At 42.9% G+C, this 18,725-nt stretch overlaps 1 non-coding gene across 1 annotated transcript; it reads right to left on the reverse strand.

Moving 5' to 3' along the window:
* Positions 1-10,082: 10,082 nt before the first annotated feature.
* TRNAC-GCA (transfer RNA cysteine (anticodon GCA)) lies at positions 10,083-10,155 on the reverse strand. Its single transcript has one exon. It is a non-coding gene; the product is annotated as a tRNA-Cys (tRNA).
* Positions 10,156-18,725: the final 8,570 nt, after the last annotated feature.

Genomic DNA, 18,725 nt, shown 5'->3' on the forward strand with positions numbered 1-18,725 from the left:
GAGTTTCCTACCACAATACTGGAATAATAATAGCTTTTCCCTCATGGTTCTGATGAGTATTAAATGTGTCCATACAAGTTATGTATTTAGACAGTGCCAGACAGTACATTTTCAACAGACCTGGTTATATTTAATAGAATTACCTCCAGCCATTTTCTTTTCTCTTTTTTAAAAGACATTTTACTTTGTATTGGGGTATAGTTGATTAACAATATTGTAATAGATTCAAGTGAACAGCAAAGGGACTCAGTCAGGCATATACATGCATCTAATCTCCCCCAACTCCCCTCCCATCCAGACTGCCACAGAACATTGAGCAGAGTTCCCAGTGCTGTACAGTAGAGCTTTGTGGGTTATCCATTTTAAATATATCTGTGTGTACATGTTGATCCCACACTCCCTAACTATCCCTTCCCCCCATCCTTTCTCCCCACCCCCGGCAACCGTTCTCTAAGTCTGTGAGTCTCCATTCTATAAGTTCATTTGTATCGCTTCTTTTTAGATTCCACATATAAGGGATGTCATGAGATACTTTTCCTTCTCTGTCTGACTTACTTAACACAGTGTGATATTAGAGAGTGTCCTAAATCCATCCATGTTGCTGCAAATGGCATCATCTCATTCTTTTTACCAGCTGAGTAATATTCCATTGTGCATACGTACCAAATCTTTATCCACTCCCCTGCCTATGGACATTTAGGCTACTTCCACGTCTTGACTATTGTAAACAGTGATGCAGCGAGCACTGACAGCTTCTCTCTGCTTCTCCCCACCTGGCGCTCTGCTATCCAGCAGGTCACCTGTTTCCTCAGGGGTCTGATGGCCAGAACTTCCAATACTGCCAGCTTGCTGATGTCATTCCTTTATTCCTCGATTTTTAATCGATTTGCACTTCTTTCTCCTCTTTCTTGTTTTCTTTCCTTTTTCTTTTTTTTTTCTTGCTTTTTTCCCCCTTTTTTCCCCTGTCCCCTCTTGTCTAATCCATGTCACTTAGACCCATGTGTTTTTCAGTTTAACAAGCTTTATAAAGATACTCAGGTATTTGGGCCTCACAAAAATGGTGTTAGTCAAGGTCAAACAAGATTTATTTATTTATTTTTAATTGGAGGATAATTGCTTTACAAAGTTGTATCGGTTTCTGCCATACATCAACATGAATCAGACAAAGGTATACATCCGTCCCCTCCCTCTTGAAATTCTCTCCTACCTCCCACCCCATCCCACCTCTCTAGGTTGCCACCGAGCATAAGGTTGAGCTCCCTGTAAACAGGGCATAGTGGATATGAAATGAAGGTAGTCAAACTTAGAAAAAGAAACAACTCTTCCAGGGTGGTCTCTTAATATTAGAAGTCACTATTTAGCCAAACAGAATCTAAAATATGATACAAATGAACTTATTTACAAAACAGAAACAGATTCACAGACACAGGAAACAAATCTAAGGTTACTGAAGAAGAAAGAAGGTGGGCGAAGGATAAATTAGGACTTTGGGATTAGCAGATGCAAACTAAAATATGTAAAATAAACAGCAAGGTCCTACTGTATAGCATAGGAAAATATATTCAATATCTCACAAAAAGCCACGATGATAGGGAATATGAAAAAAGCATTTATTACTGAATGCTTAGCTGGATTCGGAAAGTAAAAGTTTTAATACTCTCAGTGTAGTTTATGGTTCTCCTGGAGAAGGAAATGGCAACCCACTCCAGGATTCTTGCCGAGGGTATTCCATGGACAGAGGAGCCCGGCGGGCTACAGTCCACGGGGTCACACAGTTGAGTGCCTAAACCACCATCATGTTATGGTTATGGTTTCATCCAGAGATGGGGCTGTGTAACCAGGATCCTCAGGACGGAGCACACTAATAATGACCCTGGAACCAGAAGCCGCTACATAGCCCATCAGCTCCAGGGCACATTGAAAGTGACGAGTCCCAGCTGGATCGGGGAATGGATCTCCCCTTCCCACCAGGCCCTCTGCGTCTCCCACAGCAGTCCACCGACCCTCAGGAACAGCAACCTCCCCATCGGTTCCTGCATCAGGAGGTGAGCAGTACCTGGAGGGCTATGGGCCAGAGCCCCTGGTGCTGCTGCTCCCTGCATCCAAGACTCCCTGGGCGTGGACAGACATCGTCCACCCAGGGCCACATCCAGGTCCCCAGGCAGGGAGAAAACAGTGGCCAAACAGGGCCTTCCTCCCAACCTCACCATCGGTTCATTGGATGAGGGTGGGCAGGGACAGTGCAGACACCAGGGAGCCAAGAACCCATCACGGGAAGTGGGAAGGAGGTGAAAGGAGGCAGAACCGTGTGTGAACCGGGCTTGAACCCCCCTGCACATGCCTACAGACTTCTTTACAAGTTCAAAGAAAAAGTATTAAGAATTTTAAGACTGCAATTACTGAACATTATACCCCAAACACAAAGTTCTTCTAACTGAGGAGGTCAGTGCAACCTCACTGGCCACTCTTTTCGTGGCTCAGCAGGTAAAGAACCCACCTGCAATGCAAGAGACAGAGGAGCCACAGGTTCGATCCCTGGGTTGGGAAGATGTCCTGGAGGAGGGCTTGGCAACCCACTCCAGTATTCTTGCCTGGAGAATCCCAAGGACAGAGGCGCCTGGCGGGCTACAGTCCACAGGGTCGCAAAGGGTCAGACACAACTGAGCGACTAACAAACATTTGTTCGCTGGTCACTCACCCGTGCAGCTGATCCTAAGACGTAGTCCTGTGTTAGCTCAGCCGAAGGAGTGCAGTTAAATGTCAACTGAAAAGGAAAACGAGCATATTATCCATCAAAGTTAAGGTTCTCACTACCAGCCATAAAAAGAATGAAATGTCATTTGCAGCAACATGAATGAATCTAGAGACTATCATGCTAAGCGAAGTAAGTCAGAGAAAAACAAATATAACATGATATCACTTATTTGTGGAACCTAAAATATGATACAAATGAACTTATTTACAAAATAGAAATAGTCATAAACATAGGAAACAAACTTAACAGTTACCAAAGAAAAAGGGGATGGGGGAAGGATAAATTAGGACCTTGGGATTAGCAGATACAAACTGAGGAGGGCATGACAACCCACTGCAGTATTCTTGCCTGGAGAATCCCAGGGACACAGAAGCCTGGCCGGCTGCAGTCCATCGGGTGGCACAGAATTGGACACAAGTGAAACGACTTAGCACACGCGCCCACAAACCACCATGTATAAAATAGATTAACCACAAGGTCTTACTGTACAGCACAGGAAACTATATTTGCTATCTCACAGTAAGCCATAATGGAAAAGAATATATATATATATATATTACTGAATCGCTTTGCTGTATCCCAGAAGTTAACACAACGTTGTAAGTCGGTTATGCTTCCATAAAAAATTAAAATAAAAACCCAAGCTTCTATCTCTATTCTTACCAGTCAGTAACTAGTGTTTGCTCAGTACCTACTGAGTCTTGTATTGGGATTAACTAAGGATGCTGCATTTTGGAAAAGATGGTATTCAGGTACATATTTAATTGCATGAAACAACCTCTCTTGGATAAAATTAGATTATTAGCATACTGATGATGAGAAAGAGGAGGAAGAAGAGGTGGAGAGAATATGGAGGGGGAGAAGGAGGAGGGGGAGAGAAGAAAGAGGAGGTGAAATGAGAGGAAGAAGAGTGGAGACTTCCCTGGTGGTTCAGAGGTTAAGAGTCTGCTTTGCAACGCAGGGGACGGGGTTCAATCCCCGCTTGGGAACTAAGATCCCACTGTGCTGCAGTGCAACTAACCCCACTCACCACAGCTAGAGAGCCCAGGCCACAGTCACAATCCTGGAGAGATCAAAGAGAGCTGTACTTCTAGTAAATCCAAACAATTACTACTAATTTCTTCTTGCTGGTAAAAAAAAAAAAAAAAAACAGTCAAATAATATGTCTGAGTTAGTCATGATTAGACAGAATTCAGCCAGAATAATGTCAACTGTTTATGTCAGTAGTCACGCAACTAGTTTAACTTGCTCTGAGTTTTCCCATTTTAAAGCAAATAGAACACAATTTACTCAAAGCCTCTTACTAGAATTTAAGAGCACCACAAGCTACTTCTTTTGTTTTCAGGGCATATACTTATGCAATTTTGCTTTCCTAGTGTGTATAGTTTGTCTTTTAAAAAATACTTACAATGATGTTTCTGCAAATGTTCTTATTTACTGGTTGAGCTGTAGTTATAAAAATTCATTTCGTTTGCATCTAACTGAATTTCAAAGTTTATAGAAAGACATTTATGTTAGTCAACCCTCCCAAAATAAGTTTTGTTTCAATGCTACTATTAATTATTAGCTCCAAGCAAGATAGAAAATCAAAGTTAACCTTTAAAAGCTACGAAAATGGAGTAGGAGTTGTTTTGGTTTTTGGCCGAGCCACGTGGATTGTGGATCTTCGTTCCCTGCCTATGGATTGAACCTGGGCCACCAGCAGTGGAAGTACAGAGTCCTGACCACTGGACTGCCAGGAAATTCAAAACAGATGTGTTTTTAATGATGTTCAAATTATATTTTACTTGTAAGTACCAGTCCAGTACCGGTCTGCTCTGCCTTTCCAGTTTCAGTTTTAACTTATGATACAAAAACACACTTTTAAAAGACGTTTTTTCCTTATCCTAGAAAGAACCATGACTGTTGGGTATATGGGATAAACTCTAATGACTATATACTGAATGCCGTGAGTATGCCGTATGGGCTTCCCAGTTCAGTTCAGTTCCGTTCAGTCACTCAGTCCTGTCCGACTCTTTGAGACCCCATGAATCGCAGCACGCCAGGCCTCCCCGTCCATCACCAACTCCCTGAGTTCACTCAGACTCACATCCATCGAGTCAATGATGCCATCCAGCCATCTCATCCTCTATTGTCCCCTTTTCCTCCTGCCCCCAATCCCTCCCAGTATCAGAGTCTTTTCCAATGAGTCAACTCTTCACATGAGGTGGAGTTTCAGTACTGGAGTTTCAGCTTTAGCATCATTCCTTCCAAAGAAATCCCAGGGCTGATCTCCTTCAGAATGGACTGGTTGGATCTCCTTGCAGTCCAAGGCACTCTCAAGAGTCTTCTCCAACACCACAGTTCAAAAGCATCAATTCTTCGGCGCTCAGCCTTCTTCACAGTCCAACTCTCACATCCATACATGACCACTGGAAAAACCATAGCCTTGACTAGATGGACCTTTGTTGGCAAAGTAATGTCTCTGCTTTTCAATATGCTATCTAGGTTGGTCATAACTTTCCTTCCAAGGAGTAAGCATCTTTTAATTTCATGGCTGCAATCACCATCTGCAGTGATTTTGGAGCCCAGAAAAATAAAGTCTGACACTGTTTTCATTGTTTCCCCATCTATTTCCCATGAAGTGATGGGACCGGATGCCATGATCTTCATTTTCTGAATGTTGAGCTTTAAGCCAACTTTTTCACTCTCCACTTTCACTTTCATCAAGAGGCTTTTGAGTTCCTCTTCACTTTCTGCCATAAGGGTGGTGTCATCTGCATATCTGAGGTTATTGATATTTCTCCCGGCAATCTGGATTCCAGCTTGTGCTACTTCCAGCCCAGCGTTTCTCATGATGTCCTCTGCATAGAAGTTAAATAAGCAGGGTGACAATATACAGCCTTGATGTACTCCTTTTCCTATTTGGAACCAGTCTGTTGTTCCATGTCCAGTTCTAACTGTTGCTTCCTGACCTGCATACAGGTTTCTCAAGAGGCAGGTCGGGTGGTCTGGTATTCCTATCTCTTTCAGAATTTTCCACAGTTTATTGTGATCCACACAGTCAAAGGCTTTGGCATAGTAAATAAAGCAGAAATAGATGTTTTTCTGGAACTCTCTTGCTTTTTCCATGATCCAGCGGATGTTGGTTTCCCAATTAGTACAGTGGTAAAGAACCTGCTTGCCAATGCAGGAGATGCAGGTTCAACCCCTGGGTCGGGAAGATCCCCTGGAGAAGGAAATGGCAACACACTCCAGTGTTCTTGCCTGGAGAATCCCACAGACAGAGGAGCCTGGCTGGCTACAATCCACAGGTTCATAAAGAATAAGACACAACTGAGCACGCACACACACACACACACACACATAACCTATATGTCTTCTAAATAGCATGCAATAATGACACTCACAAGAGCCATTTGATGTAAATACTACTAATCCCCATGTATTTCTGTTTATCTGATGAAGAAACCGAGGTTCAGCTTGAGTAAGCAATTTGACCAAGGACGATACAATCCCTCAGTGGATCTAATCTATTCCTGAACAACTTCAGAACTGCTGCTGTCTGAGAGGCTGCCTTCCTTCTCACAGTAGATAGCTTTACAATTCATCTTGTGAGGCAGTAGTCCTAAATTTTACTTTGAAAAGCAGTGAGGTATGGGTGGTGCTAGTGGTAAAGAACTCACCTGATGATGCAGGAGATGCAAGAGACACAGGTTCAATCTCTGGGTCAGGAAGATCCCTGGAGAAGGAAATGGCAACCCACTCCAGTATTCTCGCCTGGGAGATCCTATGGACAAAGGAGCCTGGTGGGCTACGATCCACGGGTTCACCAAGAGCTAGACACAACTGAGCAGGTGCACACACACGTACACACACACACACACACACACACACACTTGATAAGCCTCAATGTTTTCCGAAATAAGCCTCCTAACATCTCTGATTACATATGATATGTTTTGACATTTTTTTCATTGAGTTGAACTTAGAAACTCCAGTAATCAGTATCCTCAACTCCAAATCAACAGTATTTTAAGTGTTTAGTTTCTGACTTTGCTTTCACTTGAGTCACAGTGGGGCTGGAGTGAAGGAGGTGTTGGGCTAGGTCCATTGTCCAACCTGAACGGCTTGGACCCTGAGAAGGGGAAGGCTTCCTGGCAAATGTGAGTAACCTGCTTTACAGCAAAGGATCAGGGAGTATGTGCTGGCCTGGGTGGTGCCTGCTCCACTGTTACCACCAACAGAACATCGGGATCTTTCTCCTTGTTCCATAAGTGCCTGGGAGTGAGTCTTTAGACCTATCGTACTGAGGGACCCAGATAAAAGAGGAGCAAATTGGTGGTTTCTGATTCCCTTGGCTAATATAGGAGCCATCAGAGTAGGTGTGGTTTATTCACGTATAAATGAATGATTTGGACTATGGAGCCTTTTCATTTCCACCAGACTAGAATACAGGGCCTATTACAGTGCCTGATACACCAGGAACTCGAATTTTGAGCAACTAAACATCTGAGACTTTCAACGCTTTGAAACACACAAAGAAATTTTACTTCCCTCTGACTCCTTTTAAATGTCAGAATGGATCAGTATATTCTACAAATGTCTACTCTACTAAGAAACTCTCTTGGGGGGGAAAAATGTTTTTCAGAAAAATCACTTCTATAGTCTATGTATTAAGAAAACCTATTTTGAGGGGGAAAAATTGCCAGTCTTCCAGTCCTGGCAATGTAAGTGAGAGAACCAGGCAAATTACATCTACACTCTGACAAATTACATCCATCTCTGACAAATTTTTCAGAGATCTATGACGGTATTATTTAATACACTTAAATAACAAGGAATCTACCAGGAAATTGTGGAGTCAAAGATATGAAGTGTGTGAATTCAACCCCTGCCTGTTCTAGATGAAATCTTGAGCTATGAAACCCCAAGTCTTAACCTATGAAACATCGGTCACATGACAAGAACAGGCAGAGGTGCCATACCTGAAGGAAGAAAAGGATGAAAATGTCCAGAAAGACTTCTTTATGGTGTAAGTGCTCACTGCAATGCAGACTTTAGGGAAAGACACTCTTGTTTCAGTACCAAGAAAAACGCATTTTTTCTTAATTACAATAATCCCTGTTAACATTGTAAGGTGGGTCTCAAGGCATTTAAACACTGTCAATATATAAATGAAGGTGTATTATGTCTTTAATATAGGAAGTTATAATCTTTTTTGAATCACAGAGCCTTTGAGGTCTGGGTCTAATTTTCAGAAAATAATACATTCACACAAAATTGTGCCCCAGATTGCAGCTGATCCATGGACCTCAGATTAACAGTCATGTGTCTATGAATATCCAGGAGCTGCTCAGACCTTTGGACTTCCCAGGCGGCACTAGTGGTAAAGAACCCACCTGCCAACTTAAGAGACTTAAAAGACTCGGGCTTGACCCCTGGTTAGGAAGATTCTCCTGGAGGAGTGCATGGCAGCCCACTCCTGGGTTCTTGCCTGCAGAAGAATCCCATGGGCAGAGGAACCTGGTGGGCTACATACACTCCACGGGGTCACACAGAGTTGGACACAACTGAAGGGACTTTACACACACGCACTCAGCTCTTTAAATATATAGATATTTATTACATATTATTTCACATAATATTATACAATATATATTTATCTTCTGCCACAGAATAGTTTGAAACTACTTGCAAAAAGGAATCACATTATATCAGAATTTGTTACAAAATTAAACTTACAGGAAATAAAAATGATTTAAATTTTTATCTAAGTAGCAGGGTTTCAGGACTTCCCAGGTGATGCTAATGGTAAAGAATTTGCCTGCAAATGCAGGAGATGTAAGAGACTTGGGTTCGATCCCTGGGTCAGGAAGATCTCCTGGAGGAGGGCATGGCAACCCACTCGAGTACTCTTGCCTGGAGAATCCCACAGACAGAGGAGCCTGGTGGGCTACAGTCCATGAGGTCACAAAGGGTCAGACACGACTGAAGAGACTGAGTGTGCACGCACGTAGCAGGGTTTCACTAATCTCTGATGGATAATGTAATAATGAAATAAAAACCAGTCAACAAAGAGAAGATCATTTTTGTAATGAGCAAATTTGGAATATATTAAGATATGAAGAAACTTCTTTTCACTGGGCATAATAAATCAAATTACCATGAGAAAAGAGAATATAAATTTTTTTAATCCACTTAGCTTATTTTACCAAAAATGGTTTCAAGATGGTCACTAGTTTTCCCCCCTTTACTTGACTGTGACATTTGTCTAATTTTAGGGGCAAGGAAACTTGTATTTTCATTTCATTCATTCACTTTCTCAAAAACATCATCTTATCTCCCAGGAAAACATGGGCTGTCCAGGCTCAAAACTCTCTTCAAAAGCTCTATATTGAAAAATAATAATAATTTCCCTGGTGGTCTAGTGGCTAAGACTGTGCTCCCAATGCTGGGGCCCAGGTTTGATCCCTGGTTGGGGAACTAGATCCCGCATAGGACGTGGCGCAGCCAAATAAATAAATAAAAACAGCCTGCAGTGACCTTTGTGCCATGAACTGCTGCAGAATCACAATAATTCCTTCCAAAAGAAGCTTCCAGAAAGGAGGGCTGCCACATCTGACACGCTTGTGGGTGGAAATACAGGTTCTGAAAAGAGCAGGTTTATCTGATTCATCTTTCCGTCTTTCCCCCATGACAGCTCCTTGGTGACTCATTCAGCAAGGAGGCTGATCGGAGCCACAGACACACAGATTATAAGGTTCCAGAACTTCAGGCTTGCACACCACGAGCACTGTGTATAAGAGTCTACAGAAGCCACTGCTCCTCCTGCACAGAGCAGCTGCTCCATGTTTCTGCAGGGAAATGAAATTCTTTTCTTGTTGATTTCTTTTCCCCTGTGAGTTAGACGCAAACATTTGCCACCTGGACTCTTTCCGATCTTCAGCTTCTGTCTGATGCTAAAGCAAGCCTGGTAGGCCAGTGGATAAAAAGTAAGGCTTCAAAGAACCAAACTAGACATCAGAGTGAGGCTTGTTCATGTTTTCCTCAGATTACTGAAGCAAAGCCTCAGCCACATTACAGCTTTGTGACTTCTGCACCTGCCAGTCAAAAGCAATGAGGGTAGCCAATCCAGTTGCCTAATCCTGGATGCATATTTCTTTCTTTGAATTCTTCTAATAACTGCACATATCACACTTTAAAGTGAAAGAAAGTGAAAGTGAAGTCGCTTAGTTGTGTCCGACTCTTTGAGACCCCATGGACTATAACATATCAGGCTCCTCCGACCATGGGATTTTCCAGACAAGAGTACTGGAGTGGGTTGCCATTTCCTTCTGCAGGGGATCTTCCTGACCCAGGGATTGAACCCGGGTCTTCTGCATTGCAGGCAGACGCTCTACCATCTGAGCCACCAGGGAAGCCTGATAGCACTTTAAGGCACTCTATAACATGCGTGTTTTTGTAGTTGTATGACTTAATAACCAGATTGCATAACCCCTCTATGGTCATTATACACATCCTTCTTTCCTGCCTCATACATCCTAGGTCCTCAGTAATGTGTCCATCCTTTTGTTGAAATGAGCATCAAATATGTGGTTTGCTTTTCAGTCTATTTACAAACGGCATACAGATCAATGGCTTTAATTTCTTAAGTGGGTTAACCAGAATTAAAACTATACAGTTCTTCACGATGTGCTCACGAAGGACCACATAGGACACTCGAAACAGTGAGTGCAGGTGCCAGCAGGGCCTCGATCGTCACTATTTTTGTTGTTGTTGCTTAGTTGCTAAGTTGTAACTGACTCTTTAGTGACCCCATGGACTGTAGCCCCCATTCCCCCTGGCTCCTCTGTCCATGGCATCCTCCCAGGCAAGAATAATGGAGTGGGTTGCCATTCCCTTCTCCAGGGAATCTTCCCAACCCAGGGATCGAACCCACGTCTCCTGTGTCTCCTGCATTACTGCTTAGCCCCTGGGGAAGCCAATATTTTGGTTGTTATAGTTTTCTCATCAAGCTCAGAAATTTTTAAGTTACAAATATTTGGCTGGATAGATGAGTCAAAAGATGAAGAGAGCAGTATCCCAGCCTTGCAAACAGATTTTTTTTTTTTTTGAAAATAATTGCTTGGCATCAATAAATTAATGAATGACCAGTAAAGTTTTCTTGAGAGTTTTCCATATACTTTAGTATCACAAAAGAGATTTCTTTATGGACGTTACACTCTATTCTGGTGAAGTCGAAAGGTTTATACTAGTCCTGAAAGCTGCATGCCTTCTATTAATATAAACCAATAGACCAAGACCTACTCTTTACAGTTATTGATTAATACTGGTAGAAGGCCCAGGAGGAGTGACCAATGGAAGTATCACAGCTCATGACTCTCGAGGGGTCATAAGAAGATCATTCACCAAAGGTGAGATGACCTTAGGCCCCAGCTGACTAATTTCTCCAGCTGAAAAAAACCTCATTTTTCACACAAAAATACAAATTACTCCTATTTAATCATTTCAGTGTAATAATAAGTAAATATAGAACATAATAAGTATATGTTGCATGTATTATAAATAAATTTAAGTATAAGAATAAAGAAATATATGCAACCTGGGTTAATATAGGGTGTGAGTAGAGACCAAATAGTGGGTTGGGAGGACATTCCAAACTTCATTGCTATTATAATTAAATAGTGTTACTTTTATACTCAAGAAGGGCAAGCTTTTACCTCTTCTAAGGTATTAAAACAATATTGAGTAGGTCTCGCTGCCTAGAGGAAAAGATATTTTCATTTCACTACCATGAAGTGGTGAAGAATCTGCCTTCCAATGCAGGAGACATGGATTCGAACCCTGGGTCAGGAAGATCCGCTGGAGGAGGGCATGACAACCCACTCCAACATTCTTGCCTGGAGAATTCCATGGACGGAGGAGCCTGGAGGGCTACAGTCCATGGGTCACAAAGTGTCAGACTTGACTGAGCAACTAAACAACAAGCATATGAAATTACAGGTTGTTTTCCTTTATTCCTTGATATAGTCATTCAATCAATATTTACTGAGAGTCTGCTAGTTGATGAGAGGGTAACCACTCCATACGTGTACAGTTCTTATGTGCTGTAATTCTTGAATTTACAAGATCTTGTTTTACTGTGGGGACAGCTGTGTGGGCAGAAAGATGAACGGTATGTGAAAGGCAAAATTTCACAGCAAACAGTAAGTCATCCCTTTTGCCACTCATATGAGAAAGACATCTTTCTAAGCCCCCAAATCAGAAATGAACAGCAGGCTTTAGTTGGTCAGAAATCAATGTAAAATATTGTGCCTGGAAGACTAGAAAGGTCCCTTGCCTGAATATACTACAAGTCAATACAAAGGGAGACTTTACTTTCTTTGGATAAATTCTTTGGTTTTGATTCAACATAAGAAGGATTCAGAATAAACATCAGGGTCCTGTATTGTTTGTGCATTTTTCTCCTTCAAGACCTCGAATTATCACTAGATCATCAGTTAGTAGGAGACGAGAGGAGACAGCATCTTGCATACAGTTTGACTGGTAATACTTGGAATGTTGCCAGAAATCAGAGGCAAACTAAGTGATCCTCTGGTTTAGGTCAGCACGTCACTACTGAGCTGGGGTTTGAAGACTGAGCAGGGAAGGAAGGATGTTCCAGGAATCAGGAACAGCATCAGCAAAGGCACAAGGGTGTGGAAATAGTTCTTTCATTCGGGGACTGGAAGTGAGCAGTGTGCTATGGCCAGAAAACAAAAAGAGGTAAGTGATTAGCAAAAAAAAAAAAAAAATGTTAAAGCCCTTAGTGAGGGAAAAACACCTTAGAACATAAATTTTGATGCGGGACCTTAAACAAGCACCCCAACCGTCTTGGACCTCAACGACAATAGAAACAAAGGCAGGTAAATAATCTCCAAGACTCTTTTCTGGGTGAAAAACTCAATGATTTAAAAGCCATTCATGTAAAAAATATACCTGAGTATTGAGATCCAACCAGCCAATCCTAAAGGAAATCAGTCCTGAATATTCATTGGAAGGACTGATGCTGAAGCTGAAACACTAATACTTTGGCCACCTGGTGAGAAGAACTGACTCATTGGAAAAGACCCTGATGCTGGGAAAGATTGAAGGCAGGGGGAGAAGGGGACGGCAGAGGATGAGGTGGTTGGATGGCATCACCCACTCAATGGACCTGAGTTTGAGCAAGCTCTGGGAGTTGGTGATGGACAGGGAAGCCTGGCATGCTGCAGCCCATGGGGTCACACAGAGTTGGACATGACTGAGCAGCTGAACTGAACTGATAGCATACTTGAATATAGTGCAGACATTGGGTTGACCAAGAAGTGAATAACGTCTTATGGAAAAATCCAAACTAACTTTTTGGCCAACCCAGTATTTATTCAACGAGTTTGTATTACGTCATAATCTACACAGCACAAAGAATGAAACCAACACAGGATTTTTAAGGCCGTGCAAATGTTCTGTATGATCCCATCATGATGGATACAGGCCTTTTCGCATGTGTCCGAATCCACAGGACCTACAACACCGAGAGTGAGCCCCAGTATAAACGATGGACTATCAGGGCATAATCTCGTGTCCACATAGGCTCATCATCGTTCTTGGAGGGACCATTCTGCCATTTCGCTGAGTCACTGTCACTGTCTAGAGCCCTGAGTGGCCCCTTCTCAGGGTCCGTCTGCAGCAACTAGCATTCCAGCACCACTCGCGCTCCTGGAGTGGGGCCTACGAAACTGCCTTTTAAGCAAATGTCCCAGTTTACTCTGAGGAAATAGTCTGTGAGCCACACTGCAGAAAGGCATTTCAAACACAGAGACTTCAAGTCAGATCTGTCCCTTCGTTTTCGTGTTTTTGCTTGTTCGATAGTACCAAAATTCCCGAATTAAAGAGAAACACCAAATAACAAAACAACCCCTTATCTAAAATACATTAGGACAGGCTGTCTTTAGACTGCGTCCTCTGTCATTAAAAATGATTGCTAAAGTAGAGTGGCCTCAATTAGCTGAGAACAAGGCAAAGCTATTATCAGAACTAGATGGCTGAAGCTGTTAACATCCCTGGGACGAGGAAAGAGCAATAAATGGGTCTTTTCAGGCAAGGAATTAATAAGGGGAATGGATTCACTTGCCAAGAAAATAGAAACTATTCCTTATGTCAAGAGAGGCCTGGCAAAGAAGCTTGACGTCAAAGCTCGTCAGTGACAATTAGAAATGAGCAGTTCCCACCAGTGTCTCACAACAGAGCAGGTTTTCCGTAGCGTGGGCCCAGGGCAAGTCCAGCAGCATCGCCTGTTGTTGTTCAGTTGCTGAGCTGTGTCTGACTCTTTGTGACCCCGTGGACTGCAGCACACCAGGTCTCCCTGTCCCTCACTATCTTCTGGAGTTTGCTCAAGTTTATGTCCACTGAACCGGTGATGCTATCCAACCATCTCATCCTCTTATCCCAGCATTACCTGGGATTCTAGTAAAAAGAAGAAAAGTAACATCTTAAAACCCCTCCCAGTCCCAGCATGTAAGAAACTCTTAGAGATTAAGCCCAGTGACCTGCAGGTTAACAAGAGCCTTCTGGCTAAGACTGTGACAGCTGGTGAGGAAGTGGAGAAATTGGAACCTGTGGGCACTACTGGGAATATATAATGGTGAAGCCACTATGGAAAACAGTGTGGAGCTCACCCAGAAAATTAACACAGGATCCCGCAATCTCATAGCTGGGTATATTTCCAAAAACAGTGGAATCAGGATTTCGAAAAGTTATCAGCACGCTCATGTTCATTGCAGAATTATGCATAACAGCCAAGGTGTGGAAATAACCTAAATGCCCACAAGCAGATGAATGGATCAAGAAAATGTGGCATATACATACCATGGAATACCATTCAGTTTTTAAAAAGAAGGAAATCTTGCAACATGCAACACCATGACTGAAACTTGAGGGAATTATGCTCAGTGAAATAAGCCAGTCGAAGAAGGACAAATACTGCATGACTCCACTTACAGGAGGTATCTAAAGGAAGGAAAGTCATAGAAAGCAGAGAATAGAATGGTAGCTTCTGGGAGTTGGTGGGGGAGCAGAAATGTGAATTGCTAATCAATACGTATAATGTTTCAGTTCAGTAAAACATATAAACTCTGGAAATCTGTTGTACAACATTATACCACCTAGAGTCAACCATGTATGGAATTGCACACTTAAAATTTTGTTCAGAGTAGATCTCATTTCAAGTGTAATTACTAATATAAAGTAAGAATTCCCTGGTGATTCCAATGCAGGTAAAACTTTGAGAACCCGTAAACCTAGACAGTATATTAAAAAGGAGAGACATTACTTTGCTGATAAAGGTCCATCTAGCCAAAATTATGTTTTTTCCAGTAGTCCTGTATGGATGTGAGAGTTGGACCCAAGAAAGCTGAGCACCGAAGAATTGATGCTTTTGAACGTGGCGTTGGAGAAGATTCTTGAGAGTCCCTTGGACTGCAAGGAGATCCAACCAGTCCATCTTAAAGGAAATCAGTCCTGAATATTCTTTGGAAGGACTGATGCTGAAGCTGAAACTCCAATACTTTGGCCACCTGATGTGAAGAACTGACTCATTGGAAAAGACCCTGATGCTGGGAAAGATTGAAGGCAGGATGAAGAGGGGACAACAGAGGATGAGATGGTTGGATGGCATCACTGACTTGATGGACACGAGTTTGAGCAAACTCTGGGAGATTGTGAAGGACAGGGAAGCCTGGCATGTTGCAGTCCATGGGGTCGCAAAGAATCTAACACGACTGAGCAACTAAACTGAACTGAGCCATAGAGAGAAGTCAGGAGCCAGTTATTTCCTTATCATTCGATTGTTGTTGTTAATCAGTCACTCAGTCAAGTCTGACTCTTTGCAACCGCCTGGACTGCAACATGCCAGGCTTCCCTGTCCATCACCAACTCCCGGAGTTTACTGAAACTCATGTCCATTGATTCAGTGATGCCATCCAACCATCTCATCCTGTGTGGTCCTCTTCTCCTCCTGCCTTCAATCTTTCCCAGCATCAGGGTCTTTTCTACTGAGCCAGCTCTTCACATTGGCCAAAATATTGGAGTTTCAGCTTCAGCATCAGTCCTTCCAATGAATATTCAGAGTTGATTTCCTTTAGGGGTGACTGGTTTGATTTCCTTGCAACGACTAAGTGTGAAAAATAAAATGCAAAATTCAAGTAGTTATAGGAAAGGGTTAAGAAGCACAAAGGGAAAAAAAAGTCTCCAACACAAATCACATTTACACTAAGCAATCCGGCTATTTTCAGACAGCTGAATCAGATGCTTTAACCTTTTATAGCATCCTACGCCCACCTCAGGTCTGTGTCTTTCTCCCACTGGAAAAATTCTGCAGTTCATTTTAATTAGCATGACAGTTTACAAAGTGGGTTCATACACATTATCTCATTTGATCTTCGTAGTAATCCACACAAGAGGCAGGGATCATTCCCACTTTATAAGTGAGACAACTGAAACAGAGAGATAAAGAGACCAATGTGAAATTCAGTTCAGTTCAGTTGCTCAGTTGTGTCTGACTCTTTGTGGCCCCATGAACTGCAGCACGCCAGGCCTCCCGGTCCATCACCAACTCCTGGAGTCCACCCAAACTCATGTCCATTGAGTCAGTGATGCCATCCAACCATCTCATCCTCTGTCATCCCCTTCTCCTCCTGCCCTCAGTCTTTCCCAGCATCAGGGTCTTTTCAAATGAGTCAGCTCTTTGCATCAGGTGGCCAAAGTATTGGAGTTTCAGCTTCAGCATCAGTCCTTCCAATGGTTGGCTCTCCCTGCAGTCCAAGGGACTCTCTAGAGTCTTCTCCAACACCACAGTTCAAAAGCAATTCTTCTGCTCTCAGCTTTCTTTATAGTCCAACTCTCACATCCATACATGACCACTGGAAAAACCGTAGCCTTAACTAGAGGGACCATTGTTGACAAAGTAATGTCTCTGCTTTTTAATATGTAACGTGAAATTACACAACTCAATTAACAGGGTCAGAACCTGAATTCTAGACTTTGGCTCATTCCCTAATTCATTCTGCCTTTCTGTAGACTCAGGTTACTGACATTCAAGAAGTTCCTCCTAAAGGACTTAGTGCAGAGTTTCTCAGTCTCGACACTCTTGATGCTTTGGCCAGGTGAGTTCTGGGGTGCTGTTCATTGGCGCAGGGAGGACTGCCCCATACGTTGTAAGAAGTTGACCCACATTGCTGGCCTCTCACCACGAGATGGCAGTAGCACTCCTACCTCCAGTTCAGTTCAGTTGCTCAGTTGTGTCCGACTCTTTGCAACCGCATGGACAGCAGCACGCCAGGCCTCCCTGTCCATTGCCAACTCATCATCATCACCTCAAGTTGTGACAACCCAAAAGGTCACCAGACATAGCTAAATGTCTTAGGGACAGCTTGGCGAGTAAAACCATTGTTGTAGAGAATGCCTGATTTAGTTTAACTAAAACTCCATCAGAATCACCTGGAGTGCTTCTTAAACCTCAGATGGCACTACCCCAACCCCTGAGTTTCTGATTCAGTAGGTCTGATTCAAGACCTGAATATTTGCATCTCTAACAAGTTCTCCAATACTTTGGGCACCTGATGCAAAGAGCCAACTCATTGCAAAAGACTCTGATGCTGGAAAAGATTGAAGGGGACGACAGAGGATGAGATGGTTGGATGGCATCACTGTCTCGCTGGACATAAGTTTGAGCAAACTCCGAGAAATGGTGAGGGACAGTGGGGCCTGGAGTGCTGCAGTCTATTGGGTCAGTGACTAAGAGTCAGACACGACTGAGTGACTGAACAACAACAAGTTCCCAAGTGATGCTGCTGCTGGTGGTTCAGAGACCAGCCTTTGAAAAACCCCTGTCTAAACCACTTGTGAAGTCAAAAAGTATATCCCTAGAAAGGATGCTTGCTTTTTGAAAGATTTCTTTAGCAAACAATGAATAATGAAAACAAGCAAAGATTGCCTTGATCCACAGTGAAAGTGAAAGTCGCTCGGTCTCCTGTCTGACACTTTGCGACCCCATGGACTATACAGTCGGTGGAATTCTCCAGGCCAGAATACTGGAGCCTTTTCCTTCTCCAGGGGGTCTTCCCAACACAGGGATTGAACCCAGGTCTCCTGTATTTCCCGCAGGTAGATTCTGTACCAAGTGAGCCACCAGGGAAGCCCAAGAATACTGGAGTGGGTAGCTTATCCCTTCTCCAGCAGATCTTTCTGACCCAGGAATCGAACCGAGGTCTCCTGCATTGCAGGTGGATTCCTTACCAACTGAGCTATCAGGGATTGATCCACAGCCTGCAGCTCAATACGCAACATCTTCCTGGACACCCAAATGAGGTTTCCATTATTAACACATGGCCCTTGAATATTATTTTTAAAAAAAGCACTCACGCTGCAGACAGGAAAATACCTCTTACTTCTTCCCACGCTCTTTATGAAAGTTTAACATTTATTAGACCTTCAAATTCCTCTTATGATACAAGAAAGACGACACTCTAGCTTTTTTTTTTTTCTTGCCCACCACTACTAGAGTTAGCAGACCAGATCAAGAGATGGCCTGAATAACACTCTCCCTCTCAGAATTATGGAGAGGACCTTATTTTATAATGAATTTAAAGTGCTCTCCCTGCGAGAAAGAAATTCTGAAGTTCTGGGTGTAGAACTTTTCATAGATGTTTTCAAGAGATAAAGCAGGTCTGTTTCAGAATAAAAGTTCTTTTTTATTGCTTCCTACATTTTGTTATTGTTGTTTGGTCGCTAAGTCGTGTCCAACTCTTTGGCACCCCACAGACTGCAGCACGCCAGGCTTCCCTGTCCTTCACTATCTCCCAGAATTTGCTCAAATTCATGTCCATCGAGTCAGTGATGCCATCCAACCATCTCATCCTCTGTCACCCTCTTCTCCTCCTGCCTTCAATCTTTTCCACCATCAGTCTTTCCC

The sequence above is a fragment of the Bos indicus genome, chromosome 12 (genome assembly GCF_029378745.1).
Source record: "Bos indicus isolate NIAB-ARS_2022 breed Sahiwal x Tharparkar chromosome 12, NIAB-ARS_B.indTharparkar_mat_pri_1.0, whole genome shotgun sequence".
NCBI lineage: Eukaryota > Metazoa > Chordata > Mammalia > Artiodactyla > Bovidae > Bos > Bos indicus.